Here is a 15785-nt window from a genome sequence, read left to right as displayed (position 1 = left end):
CAGAATATTGGGGAAGAGTGCCTTATTAAGCAATGGTAAAGGAAGTAATGCAGATAAGGTTCAGGATAGTTACACATCCATTTTGGTCTCTAACAAAGCTGATAAAACAGCTAAGGAAGACTATCTTGAAGACAACGAGACAACCCCAAAGTCCTGTCTTGGTTTAGTGTTCGAGTTACTGGCCACTACCGCTTGCACAAGCTATTCAAACTCACTGTCTGAATCAGTTCGGTTTCTTGAGTCTCAACTACAAGCTGAAAGACATCGATCAGCTGTGCTGCGACAAGAAGCGAAAGGACTACGGAAGTCCCTGGAGCATTCAGATGCATACTTTCTAGTGCAACAGCAAGCGTTGGAGGATTTTAGCGCCAAACAGGACAAAGCTAATAAGCTTGCTAAGCTTATTGCCAGCATGGTGGATACCTAGGATAACGTTTCTTGAGCACTTCTGAAGTTGTTTCAGTTATGCTCTTGTTTTGCTACCACGTTTATTTGCACTGGTGGCCAATTTTGATGGCCAGTGTATGTAATATGCTGCTTTTTTCCCTATATTTGCACTGGTGGCGAACTTTGATGCCCAGTGGATGTAATATGTGTAATCGCGGTAATAGGCTAGCGTTAATTGCTTGCTTATTTATTTCATTATTGTCTTGTTTAGTTGTTTGCTTGTAGTCACTGCAGTTCTTTTTCTGTGTTTTTCTAGTGGCCACAATAGCCTATTTTTGGTAACTAAGCCAAAATAATCATGGCAACACACAGATTGTTGTAACCATGGGCCTCCTGCGGGCCGTATGATCCATGGGCCTTCTTCGGGCCGTAGGATCCACTGGCCTTCTATACGTGCCATAGGATCCATTGGCCTTCTATACAGGATTTAGGATCCATGGGCCTTCTACGGGCCGTAGGGTCCATGGTCCTTCTACGGGCCGTACGATCCATGGGCCTTCTACGGGTCGTACGATCCATGGGCCTCATACAAGGCCGTAGGATCCATGGGCCTTCTACGGGGCATATCATCATTTCACCAATCATGGGTCGTACTATTCGTGGACCATAACGGGCCATTAATAGGCCGTATTTGATAACTATATGAAAACAACCCAACGGGTTTTTTGACATGAAAACGGCCTAACGTATTAACGGTCCACAAACGGGCCGACTGTAACGACGGGCTGAATTTGGCCCACAAGCAGAAAATGACAGTAATGGGCCGTATGTAACCGAATGCTGCAAATGAGCCCAAGAACCAATGGGCCCTGAGAAGGCCGAAAGATAACTTGGGATGGAAACGACCCAATGGAATAACGGGCCGTTAATGGGTATAAAGTGATACATTGTTCATTACGGGCCAGTTTCACCACGGGCCGTTAATGGGCCAAGAGTTACAAAGGGCCTCATATGGGCCGAAAGAAGTCATGGGTCACACATGGGCCGGAAGTTAAAACGGGCTGGAATCATATTGGATGGCCCAGATGATGCTATTGGGCCTAATTCGGAGAGGTCGTAACGGGCCCTGGGTTAGCGGGCTGTAAATGGGCTATATGCGAACAGGCCATTAACAGGCTTTCCGTGGGCCGGCCCGCCACCTTTTGACCTAGTCAAACGGGCTGGCCTTTTCACAGGAATGGGCCTCTGTTGGGCCCTGCCACGTGTCGCCGTATCATAGGCGCCTTCGGTCCAATGAGTGGATGACATCTCTCCCAACGGTGAGCCGACACGTGTTTCCTCCAACCAATGATGATTTTACACGTGGAAAATCCCCATTGGTCGGGGCTGTTAACGGGTTATCGGATCCAAAACCGGACCCGATAGCTTAACGGCGTTCTACGATGGATGCCATGTGTCGGTCACCCTTGACGAAAGCACTTCTGTGACGCGCGATTTATCGTCATGGAAGTGAACACTTTCGTGATGATAATTTTGGTAATGTCATGGAACACTTCTACGACAACACAGGTATGACTATCTTGATTCTGTCATAAAATCGTCATGGATGTACATGCATGACAAAAAATGCGACCTACTGTGACAAACACGTATCATCACGGAAGTATATTCTTTTTGTAGTGCACCTACATATCAAATTATCAAAGTAACGAACGTGAATCATATGAGCATGATGAAAACTAGCTTGATAGTAATTCCCATGTGTCCTCGGGAGCACTTTGCATTATGTAAGAGTTCGTCCAGGCTTGTCCTTTGCTACAAAAAGGATTGGGCCACCTTGCTGCACCTTAGTTACTTTTGTTACTTGTTACCCGTTACGAATTATCTTATCACAAAACTATCTGTTACCGATAATTTCAGTGCTTGCAGAAAATACCTTGCTGAAAACCGCTTGTCATTTCCTTCTGCTCCTTGTTGGGTTCGACACTCTACTTATCGAAAGGACTATGATAGACCCCCTATACTTGTGGGTCATTAAGACTCTTCTCTGGTGTCGTTGCCAGGGATTGAAGCGCCTTTGGTGAGTGGAATTTGGTAAGGAAATATTTATATAGTGTGCTAAAATTTACTGCCACTTGCTGCTACGGAAGATAATCCTTTGAGGGGCTTGTTTGCGGTATCTTCACCTCGACCGGTAGAGCAAGAAGTTGCTCCTCAACCTTGTAGCGACCACGATCCCAATGGATCGAAGTCTCTGTGCTGAAGTGTCATCCCTGGATCGGTATGCTAACACACGCAGTACTCCAGAAATTATAACAGACTTCAATCACACACTTATTACATCAAGGTCCTCATAAAGAGTATTTATTACAAAAATAATATGGCTAAAGTCCATCTAAATAAAGTAACTACGGAAGCTTTCAAGATAAATGAGTCCATCAAACTCCAATGGCATAACTGAGTGCATGACAACGACCTAGCACACCTTAATCTTCGTCGATAAAGTCTGCAACATCAGACATTGCAGCCGTGTAGATCAGCACATGGAATATGTTGGTAGAGTGACAATGTAGAGCAAATGAATGAAAGAAACTACATCTACATGCATATTTGGCTGGTGGAGGCTCTAGGTTTAATATTTGCATAAAGCTAATTTTTCCCTACAACAAAGGAATAAATTTTATTTACTACAAAGTTTATGCCAATGATTGAGAAGGTTCCTCCAACTCAAAGCCTAAAATTAACCAATACATTAATTAAATAGAGTGATGAGATCAACATAAATATCCACTTCTAGATACTCAAATTTTCCATAACCGGGACACAACTAACCATGATTAGTGTGTACACTCTGCAGAGGTTGCACACTTTTACCCACAAGACTCGGCCGCATCCATGATCGGAAGATCGAGACATAGTCTTTCTGAAGCATGAACTCTCTACTCTGGGTAGACCGGTACACCTACTTTCCCCTACATCTGCTAGTCCACCTCTTCAAGATCTCACACAACTTACTCAACTATGCCAGAGCCCATAATGGCTTGTGGCTGCACACGGAAGTTTATAGGCATGAAATATCATATGATCCCTTTGAGCCTGGGTGGCGAACCGAGGGAAAATCACACGGGTACTCCGGGATTCCCATGGGAAAGCACTGGTTTCTCTAGGTGCCCCAACCAATCCACCCAGATGTGTATTAAAGTTGCCACCTTAATGGTGCCCAAAATTATTATCTCTCACAACTTTCAGGAATCTCACATACCAATCCCCGTCTACGAGCATGGCTAAGCAATATATGTGCACAATGTATATTCCTGGGGTGATCAAAGGTAATAGGTTCCTACCTCAAGTACTACAACCAAACCACATGTTCCCAATCCTACTCATGCAAATCTTTGAGGGGTAAAACTAATGCATAGTAAAAACTGGGTATTGAAAAGTATGATCAAAGTGTAACTTGCCTTGCTGACGATCGGAAAACTCTAGAGATTCGTAGTAACAAGCTTTGCACTATGAAAAATCTAGCATAGACAAACAATAACATACATAAGCACTCAAGCAAACGATGAAAAGAGAAAACAAAGAAAAGATCCAAAGAACTCACAAACAAGCAAATAACTAATCTAAACAGAAAACAAATCTTAACAGCATTATATTTATGTGGATTATATTTTAACATAAGTTACATGTGATTAGCTACGATTTGCAAAAAGAATCAACTCAAACGGAGCTACAAAACTCAAGGTACGAACAAAACAAGATCAAATTAAAATCTGAACTAAATTCAAATTTTAAATTTTCAAAAACATATTCAAGTTGTTTTACTGGATAGATGAGATTGCTCTAAAGATTTTGGCTTTGGTTTCGTCGAATTTGGACAAACAAGCAAAAAGTTGTTCTAGTTTGAAACAAAGGGACTAATTTGTAAAAAAGTAAAACTATGGATAGGTCCCTGGTAGAAAACTAAAATAAAAAGAAAAATCCTATCGAATGAACGTTCTCTAAAGAATCCTACAGAACGAAAAACATTCGCTAAGATAAGCTAACAAGCGAACGCTCGCAAATTAGATCGTTCGGAAAAAAATAGAAAAGCAAATCCAACCCGTCGGATTTCGATCTGACGGTCGAGATTAGATTGGGGGGGTGGCTACCGGCGGCGGTCGATGCCCACAAACTCAACGGCGGCAGCAGTCGACGGCGACGAACTCGACAGCGGCGGCGGCGGCTTCGGATGAGGGCGGCGAGGTGGCGGTGGGGCGTCGGCGCCGTCGACTCCGGCGGCTGCAGGATGGCGGCATCGGCGAGCGGCAATGGCGGTGTGGTGCGGCGTGGGCGGCGGCGACTGCTTGCGGCACGGGCGGCAGCTATGGCGTGTGGCGGCGGCGCGGGCAAGTGCGGCGGCGGAAAGCTGCGATGTGGGGAGGAGAGGGACGGGGGGTCTCGTAGTTAAGGAGGGGAGAGGGTACGACGCCATTGGGGAAGGGGCCAAGGCAGGGCGGCGGCGGTCTCCATGGTGGCGACAGACTCCAGCCGGAGTCCGGCTCGGGGACGATGGCGTCGATGGCCTGGGCCGGCTGAGCTGGGCTCGGCCTAGTTCGGTCCGCCTGAACTAGTTTTTTTAAATAAAAATAAAAATATATACAAATATTTTTTAGAGAGACAAAACACGCTAAAATAAATATAAATAATATCCCAAAAATACCAGAAAAATTCACATAATAATATGGCCTTATCAGTGACCTAGTGAACATTTTTCTAGGCCTAAATGCCTAAACTAAAAATAAACATTATAGTACTAATTACTCCGCTAACAAATAAATAAACTAGCGAATAAAATCAAATAAAATCTCGAAAATTCGGAATTGATTTTCCAATATTTCTTTGCTGATTTTGAAGAAGTCCTTTTATCTTCTCTCTTTAATTTAAAATAATTGGAAAAGAATTTTGAAAAACAATGATCCAATTACCAAGTTTTGATAAGTCAAAATTGGATTTTTGTGAAACCTCCAACTCCCTCAAATTGGTCCTTGAGTTGCTTAACGTCTCTTGGATAAAGATGCAACCAAAACAAAACAACAAAAATGCATAAATCATGGATGCATATGAATGATCTATGAATAACATCCAAATTGTAAATTGGGATGTTACAAACCTACCCCCCTTAAGATTAATCTCGCCCTCGAGATTCGGGTTGGTCAGCAAAAAGGTGTGGGTGGTCCTTGCGGAGGTCTTCCTCCTCGGTATGGTGGCTCCACTGAACTTTGCAAAACTTGATGACTCTGCTGCGAGTAACTCGGCTGGAAAACTCGAGAATCTTAACAGGTTTCTCTTCATAGGTTAGATCACTATCCAACTAAATCGCTTCCAGTGGCACGGTATCTCTCAAAAGAATATCAGCCATCTCTACGTGGCACTTCTTTAACTGGGAAACGTGAAACACATCATGAACTCTTGACAAACCTTCGGGTAATTCCAACTAGTAGGCAACTTCTCCCATACATTCCAAAACTCGGTATGGTCCCACAAATCGTGGTGCTAGCTTTCCTTTGACTCCATATCGCTTAACTCCTCGAAGTGGGGACACATGAAGATATGCTCTGTCTCCCACTTCATAGGCTACCTCCTTGCATTTAATATCGGCATAGCTCTTCTGCCTAGACTGGGCTATCTTGAGTCTATCTCGAATCAACTTAATCTTCTCCTCAGAATCTCTGATTAAGTCTGGTCCGAACAACTGTCGATCTCCAACTTCATCCCACGACAATGGTGTCATGCACCTCCTTCCGTACAAAGCTTCGAAAGGGGCCATTTTTGTGGCACCCCGGCTCAGAGCAACCGGTTTACCTTGCATTGCCAGCCTAGAGATCAAGTCTTCTGGCAATACACAACAACATGGTACAGAAACAACCACTTAATTGATGCTAGCGGATTACATAGGTCTGATATTACATTGAGATTCGAGGCCAAGCAGCACACACGGTGCCGCTGGACAGTATGTACATTATTTAATGAGCATGACGGGGCCTCAATCACACGAGCTACGCGGCAGCGGAAGAATGTCGTAGAGGAACTCCATAGCACAGGGACACCAACGTGAACATGGCCTAGACACGAGATGCGCTTCGATGCGAACCGACTTGCCTGAAAACTGGCATAACACGTCAGGTCAGTACATTGGATGTACTTGCAAGCTCACAACAAACGTAAGTACAATGACAAACAATATCATGATATTTAACCAGATTAATACAATGCAAAACTACTACCGAAGGAAAACAAACGTTTCATGCAATGAGTCCCACGGACTCGCTTACCAGACGGTTACCTCGTAACCAAACGGTGACCATACCTGGGTCACAACTGACACCAATCACTCATGAACACCTCAAGTGTCCATGCTTTCATCACGAACCAATGCATCACATCACTCACTTAGTTTGCAAGATTTATTAGAAAAGTTGATCCATGGTGTGACTTACTTCCGAGTTATGCCCATAACCGAGGACGTGGCTATCGATAGATTAATTACACTCTGCAGAGGTAGCGCACTTTACCCACACTACAGAATACCTGGCCTTGCGTTCCCATTCGGGTGGACCAAAGCATTCCGATGAAACCCTCCCTTTGTCATGCACTCTCCTCGGCCACTCCGACCAACTCCCCCTCAGGGCTAGGTCTTGGGTGGCCCCATGTCTACCAAAGACACCAACGGCCACCGTCATGGCAAAATGGTCCCAAACGAGGACAAGGTACCATAAAAACAAAAATGAGCACACAAGGTTATGTCTGCCTACCGGGCCAGGGTATGCACGCCCATAACCTTCCCTCGCGGGAGGCACCGGTGAGAGCCACAACAAAGGACCGAATCAAGACCTTCCCATAAGGTAAATGTGGTCGCACTGAATTAAAAACCCAATTCAGTGGCACCATGATGTGATCAACATCATATTCAAGTTGAACTTAATAAAGTTTAACTTTGATAAAAACTTTTTATCATCAACATGATATAACCCAAAAAAGAATCATGCAACTACTCGTCATGTAATACAAACAACTCATATTCATGGATCAAACTTCACAGCATATGCATCTTGCAATACTTAGAACCAAACTTCTCTGGTTATAACTCATTTTTATTTATCAAACAATATTTCTATTAGTTCTTCATTTAAATGAAACTATCACCAGTAAAATAACTATCATTAATTTCCATAGCCATATGCATAGTGCAAAATATTACTCTACTTAGCCAAACAAGCTCATGCATTCAACCAGTAACTAAAACAAGCATATCAAGCATGGTAAAGTAACAAGAAATTAACCAAAGTTATTTATCAAATTTTAAATGCAAATAAGAACTCATATTTAAGTATAAAATCATAGATATTGAAATAACACCATCCAAATGCTGGTGTGGCTTGCCTTAGTGTAGAGGAGGCTCACACCCCTCTTGGTTTGCTTCAAGACAAGCTTCTCCTTCTGAAAACGAATTTAAACCACAAAAATAATTATCAAAACACATTCTGAAAATCACCAGAAATTCTAGATAGCAAGGAAAAATCCACCTTCTGGTGTGCTGCTAGAGCTTTCTGAAACAAAGACAATGCAAAAAGAATCAAATCATTTGGACTTGTGGTTTAGAAATGGTGGCTGGTTAAAGTTTAGTCAAATTTCTGAATAAAATATGAATTAAACATAAATCCGGGGGGGGGGGGGGGGGATGTCAAAAGCGTATAACAGAAATACTCCTCCACTCATACCACTTCGGGTGAGAGTGGTGAGACCGACAGGTGGGCCCCGCGGGTCAGGAGAGAGAGAGATGGGGGGCAAGATTAGAGAGAGGCAGGCCTTCGCCGGAGCCCACGCCGATGATGAGTTGGTTTGGGGCTAGGCGAGAGGGATAGGACTGAAGCAGGGCTCGAGGCGCACCTGCCCGTACCCGTGGCTTGGCGAGATGTGTATGGAGCTGCTCGCAGCTGAGCTCGCAAGCTATGGTGGCGGACGGGTTTCGCTGGAGAGGTTGAAGACGACGGCTAGAGGCGGCTCTGATGGCTCGGCGGGGTCCAGGCAGCACCAGCAGATACCCAATGCCTCGCCCAAGCAGCTTCTTGAGTTCGAGAGTGTCAGGACCCCGACTCAATGGCACACCGAGCTAGCATGTAACACCTCATATCACTTTGCGGCCTCACGCACGGTATTCCCACGGGTGTCACCTTACCAGGCCCGGGACCATTTGCGCCTTTTGGCACACGTATATGATAGTGTCACTAGCATCCATATGACAAGGAGCCCAGGCTGACATGGCTAGTCATGCACCCAAAGTGGCACTAACTTACAGGGACAGACATACATGACCCAACAACGAACGTGTCGGTCATCAGCGAGTGAATCCGGGCTGTAGCAACTGGGCTAGCAGGACTCCAGTAAATCGGGCTGTAGCGGGCTAACAGGACTCCGGTAAACACCACGTGACATTTCCCCGAAGGGACAGACACAGGAACGAAGAAGGACACATGCCGGCCAGCCTAAGTGTTCCGGAGCAGTAGCAAGCTACCAAGGCTCAGTGGAAGCACTAGGATACATTTCCCGGTAAGAGAGGCTACCAAGGATAAACAACTAGATAGTCAGATCCCACACATACCAAGCATTTCAATAACATACACAAAATATGCTCGATATGTGCAAATCCAACATGGCATCACAACATGACTCTACAACTCAAGTATTATATTCAATAGGCTCCGAGGAGCAAGATAAGCATAGTCTCATGAACCAACACTCAGAGCACACAAGTCAAAGCACAAACGGAAGCTTAACATGTCTGAGTACAGACATCTACAAATGAAAAAGGCTGATAAGCATGACTATCTACCAGATCCTGCCGAGGGCACAACATCGTAGCTGAGGTAACAAGCTAAACGTCGAAGTCCATGTGAAACTACTAGTGAGACGGAAGTCTCTGCAAAAACGTAAAATAGGCAAACGTGAGTACAAATGTACCCAACAAGACTTACATCAGAACTAACTACATATGCATCATTATCAACAAAGGGATGGTGGGGTTTAACTGCAGCAAGCCAACTTTGACTCGGTGGCTAACCTGAACTACGACTGCAAGTAACTCTTTGAGGTGGCGCACACGAGTCCACTTATTCACCATATCAATACACCACTATGGATCCGCTCCCGTCTCCCTACGAGAACGCCATCCATAGCACTCACGCTTATCTTGCGTATTTTAGAGTATCCACTTTCACTTGTCTATGAACTGTACAGGTAACCCGGAAGTCCTTTTCCGCGGACATGGCTATTTGAATAGATCATATTAACCCTGCAGGGATGTACTTCTTCACATACGCTCTCGCCACTTACCACCATGTACACGTCGTGTATCTCGGCAACCTTCAAGCGGAAGCCTGGCGAGGGAGTCGGCCACGACCTGACTAACCACACAAGTCTCTCGTCTAGGTTTATCGCCTATTCAGGTTCCATCCGTAAGGAGATCCGACCAGGGTGTCGCTCACGGCCCCAAATGATGTGTGCAGGGTTCCCAAGCCCACCATCTGGGTGCCACTTGGTACACCGGGCCACTGTGCCTAGTCTGTCCCAAGCCCACCTATACCGGGTGCCACTTGGTAGACTACTAACACTACCTACAAACACCAGAAACTAGTTGCAACTCCTGGACAGAGATCATGTTGATTAATAAGTCGAGAGGGGTCGAGTTACCGGAACCCAATGTCTGGTAGTAACTGTTCATGGATCACAAACACAGAACTCAGTTCCTAAGGACGATTTCAATTAGACAACCCACCATGTACTCCTACATGGCCTCTCACCGCTACCTTTACCAAATTGTGTTCACACAGTTAGCTCACACACAGTAGGACATGTTCATCACTGTTCCAATTCATTCCCGATGAATCAGACCTGACACAACTCTAAGCATAGCAGGCATGACAAACAAGCATGAATGAGTAGGCACATCAGGGCTCAAACAACTCCTACTCATGCTAGTGGGTTTCATCTACTTACTGTGGCAATGATAGGTCATGCAGAGGAAAGCGGTTCAGCTACTGCAGCAAGTAACGAATATGTCGTTGTTGTCCTAATGCAGTAAAAGAGAGCAGGAGCGAGAGAGTGGGATTGTATCGGAATGAACAAGGGGGTTTTGCTTGCCTGGCACTTCTGAAGATAGTATAGCTCTTCATCGGTGTCATCGAACTCATCGTCGGTACCACGTCTATCGAGAGGGGACAAATACCGGCAAACAGGGAAAAACACAATCAATGCAATGCACAAAATGATGCATGATCATGACATGGCAAAATGAATGTGTTAGCCTAATGCAACTATAACCAGGGTGGTTTGAGTCATTTTGAACCAAAGGTTCAACTTCAAACTCAAACTATGAATTCAAATAGTGCATTATCATGTTTTGATCTAAACAGCAATGTTAAGTTGTGTAAACATGCATCAAACCAGTACATATGGATAGATTGGATTTTTCTCATCATTTTTCATATATAACTTACTTCATTTGGAGCTATAGATTAATTTCTATGATTTTTAGAAGTTTTAGCTATTTTTTGGAATTTCCCTGATTATTTAGAAAATAAACTAAATTCTAGAAAAGGAATATTGCGTCAGCATGGCGTCATGCTGCGCTCAGCAGAGTCAACAGGGCTGCCACGGGTCAAACCTGACTAGTGGGGTCCACTGGTCAGTGACCCAGTGTTGTTTGTGTCACTGATAGGTGGGGTCGGGTCAACAGGTGACGTGGCCAGGTCCAACTGACCTGTGGGACCAGTGGGGTTAATTTAATCTAAACAAAAACTAAACCATGTTTAGTTAGACGGTAAGGCCTGGCTGTCAGTGGCACGGGGCGGTGATTAGTTGGATCACTAGTAACTAATGGTGGCGCCACGTCAGCCCGCCGGAGGCGCTACTCCGGCAGCGGTCCGACGTGCTAAGGGCACCAGGCGGTAGCCCTTCCTCCCGCGCATCCAACAGAGGCAGCAGGGGGGCGCGGGGTCGCCGGAGTTGGTGACGGCGTTGAGCCGGGCGGCTGCCGAAGCCACGGCACGAGGAAGGCGTCACTGCGGTGCACGGGGAGGCCAACCGAGGGCCTCTACGGCTTCCTAGGGACCTAGAGAGCACGCCGGTGCTACGGAGACGAGCGGAAAAGCTCGGGAGAACGAGACTCGCCGACCATGGCGATGGCCGGAGCTTGATGCTCGTGAGGCGACGACTAGAGGCATAATCGAGCTCGGGGAGAGGGGGTTCCGGTGCAGGAGCTCACGGTGGTTGCAGAGGCGTCGATGTGGGCTCGGGGGAGGCTCGGAGAAGACGGCACGGCGGTGGCGATCTCGGCATCCCGAGGTTGAAGAAGAGGTCGGGGACGATGCGTCGGGGCGTCTGGCATCGCATGAGTCATCGAGGAGGCGTAGACGACGGAGGCGGAGCTCATGGGCACGTCAGAGGGGCGAGGGGGTGGTTGTGGCCGCGGTAAACGGCGTCGACGGCGATGATCTCTGCTCGATGGGGAAGAGAGAGGGATCCAGGGGGGAAGTAAGGGTGAGGGAGAGAGCGAGGAGGGTCTAGGAGGTGTCGTGGCGTCCGCAGCGGCGTCGCGGAAGGGGGCATGCAGGCAGGGAGGGAGGAGGTGGCGCTGCGTGTGCGTGCGCACCGCGGGCACACGCCCCTGTCCTACTATCCCGAGGAGGAAGACGACAGGGAGGCGCTAGTGGGCTGGGCCAGCCGACTACAATGCTGGGCCGAGGTAAGTGGGCTGCAGGTAAGCGACAGGTAACACTCTGTCTCTATTTTAATTTTTGTTTTTGTTTTCTATTTACCTTTTGTTTTCTTTGATTTAGTAAAAATACTAAATCACATCTAAAAATCTTGAAATAAATTGTGCGGATCTGTTGAATTATTTCCAACAACCCACATTTAGTTTCAGAATTATTTGAGCATTTAAAATTGTTATAGCAATTAAATGCCCAAATTAAAATACATAATGATTTAATTCAAGAGTCCAAAAATGGCCTAGAAATATGTGCATCATTTTTGGCAGAGGTTTTCACCTTTAACAAAAATCATGAACTTTTCTAAAGGGCATTTCGGTTCGTTGAAAATATTTTTATTGAACCTAGTTGAATTCAATTGGTGCTAGGGTTTCAACAGTCCCCATTTCAACTTTCAAAGAAATTTAGACATGATGCATGGATGCTTGTGCAACTATTTACAATCAAATTCTAGGGTTGTGACAACTCACCCCCACTAACAAGAATCTCGTCCCGAGATTCAAGACGTGAGGTAAGAAGACAGAGGGGATACAAAGCTAACTTGATCTTCATGATCCAACTTGCACTTCATAAAAACGTTGATTCGATCATCATCTTGATCTTGACATCTTTGCTTTCGAGATCTTCATCCAACACGATGATAGAAATAAACTCTACAGGATTCGATCTTCTCGAAGATCGAGCAACTCACAATCAATTCACGGAATGAGACACTGAAACATCTCTCGAGCTGAGACACAACACATACCTCCAAAGGGATGGAGTGAAACAGATGATGAAGGTTCAAATTGGTAGGCAACCATTCCATGCTTGAGGAGATGGTGAATGGTTTCAAGATAGCGATGAAATAATTGCCATGATTCCATAATGGGGCACCTTATAGAAGGTGACTCATAGAATTATTCCCTTAAGTGGCAAAAAGAATTACTTTTGATATAGAGGTCATTGAAACTCTCTATACCAGCCTAGGGCAGATCTCGAGCGATCGTTTGGCGGAGTGTGAAGGAATGGCATACCCAGACTTAGAATGGATGATGTGGACTACCTTGTTGAAGACAATGCAAGGAATGATTTTGCTTGCGCATGCCCTCAAGAACTTGAGCATTTCCATATTCATCAAGGTTTTACCAATATCCATGTCAAGGATCCTAGCAACATAACATACTACCATGATGAATAGTGATGGATGATGCAGATGCAAAGGAGGATAACACCTTCTCAGATTTCACCTTAGCAATGCCAAGGTCACAAAATCTGGATAATCAACCGAGAGACATTTAGCACTCCGCTTCTAATGTTCTCCTTGATGTGCTAGTGTAACCCATTTATAGATATAGTTTGGTATCTAGAACATCAAGTAAAAGGTTGGACTTCAGGAGCACAAGAATCCATAAGGAATAACTACTGGAGTAAATCCTACGAAATCCTTATGGGGGGTGGCCAACTTCTTCAATCAAGATACTACAATAATAGGTCTTCCGGCTGGGTGTGTTGGCCATGACATCCACTTTACCAGGTTACAGAGAGACCAGTATTATAGCTCTCGAGAAACGTTCCAACCATCATATATGCCTGAGATTCAAATTTGGTTGCTGTCAGGATATTCCAGACTCATCGAGTCTAGGAAGAAAAATGAAAGTTTGCAACACAAATCGACGAGATGATGTTGCGAGATTCTCGGGAAATGAACTACGATAGCAAGCTCCAAAACATGAGCTGGTGCTGCTACACACATGTGAACACCCTGTCACAGACAAACATGACCACATGGTAGTCTTATAATAAAACACTACCGAGTTCAGGTTGGGAACCATCATCGAGGATAACGAAGTCCTAACATAAGTCATGATTCTTAAGAAGGAACTTCTTCTCCTTGAACAAATCAATCAATGGCTTGGTGTGCTACAGAATACATGTGGAGTGGAGGTAATTAATCTACCAAAACATAGTATACTTTGCACATGCATGACTGACTTGGGACGATTCCAAAGGAAGCAAAAACAATCTTTCCCGGATCCACGGCGGCAACTTACACCAGGTGCACGTGAATTAGAGGAAGTCACTTCTTTCATCCAACATATGCTTCATGGACGGGACATGAAGATAATGCTTATAAAAGTTTCCAATACTAGCTGGATGTTCAACACGAATCATGGAGATGATGAAAATGTTGTCAATGGGCTCAACAACAATTTATCGAGATTTCCATGTAAATGGAAGTCCACAATCATGTGAACAAGGTGATAGCATTGGTCAGACCGAAAAGATATAATGGTGTATGCTCGAGGAAACAACCACGAGTAAGACAACATTACGAATATCGTTGGTTCTGGTTTGATTTGATGATAGCCCATACTCAAATCAAAGGTTGGATAAAATGATAGGTCCATTAACTGATCACGAGGGTCAGTCGATGAAACTATCAACTTTCTTCAACACATATATAAGATATCCCCCGAAACGAATTAAGTCGAACAAGTCTTTAACTTCCAACTCTCCAAGTTGTTGTTTGGCTTAACCAACTAGCTTAGGGTATCCAATATGGATTCTTGGAGAAGGGGTGGTTAAAAGAGAACCAAGTAGATCACGAACTCAACATAGCGGCCAGTTGACAACCTGGTGATACCTCCGAGAAGATATTCGGAAAATCATGAACCACCGTATGTTACTAAGCTCGAGAACAATCCTGTTTTTCAGTGCAAGACAATATGATCAAAGAGTGAGGGATTGACACAATCCTAACTCATTGATCGAAGAGTGCACCAGAAATAAGGACTAGGTAGCACAATCTATCTTAGAATGATGATTCGATATCCAACACGCTAAGAATGAGAATACTGTCCATTTACTACCAAGCAATGAGTTGCCCGGAGTATTGATTTCACACATCACAATTCACTTGTCGGCATTCCGGTTACAACAACACGAGGACCGAGGAATGAATAATGATGGCGAGAAGTATCACTGTACCAAGAGTTCATAGGATGGTGTGCAATTCCTATGATAATCCTGATGTAAAATATGGTAATACTCCAGGGTGGAACAGAACAAAAGCTGGATTGGCATTTTGATCTGTGGAATACAACTGCTTTGACCCAATCCCAGAAATGGACAAGGTACTGGAGTTTGTTTCTCCTAGTCATTCCTGAATAGAATGACTTGACGGACCACAAGAATAGTATGCATCAAAGAACATGAATGCACGACATAAACTTGACTATCAACTGATGGACAAGGATCGGAATACAACTATAGAGGGACAACTCAAAGGAACATATATCTTTCTGAGTTGTGGATGCATAGGTTAGTATGTCGAACAAGTGCAACATATTACTTCCGGATAACCCATGCTGAAGAGGAAGGACTGGCACATTCACAACTATGAATGGAGGACTCATCAAGAGCACTCTGGTTGTGATCTTTTGGTTCCCAAACTCTTGCCATATTGGTTCATGGTATTGGAAGAAGGATTACCACGAACCTCGAGGACTATCGCAAAGGTTACTAATATCTTAAAGGAACTAGCAAATACTAACAACATGAAGTAGGGTGAATCTCAGGTTCAAAACCCAGGAGTAGAATACCTACTAA

The sequence above is a fragment of the Triticum aestivum genome, chromosome 2B, assembly GCF_018294505.1.
Source record: "Triticum aestivum cultivar Chinese Spring chromosome 2B, IWGSC CS RefSeq v2.1, whole genome shotgun sequence".
In the NCBI taxonomy this organism is placed as follows: Eukaryota; Viridiplantae; Streptophyta; class Magnoliopsida; order Poales; family Poaceae; genus Triticum; species Triticum aestivum.
Note: the sequence above shows the minus strand (reverse complement) of the source record.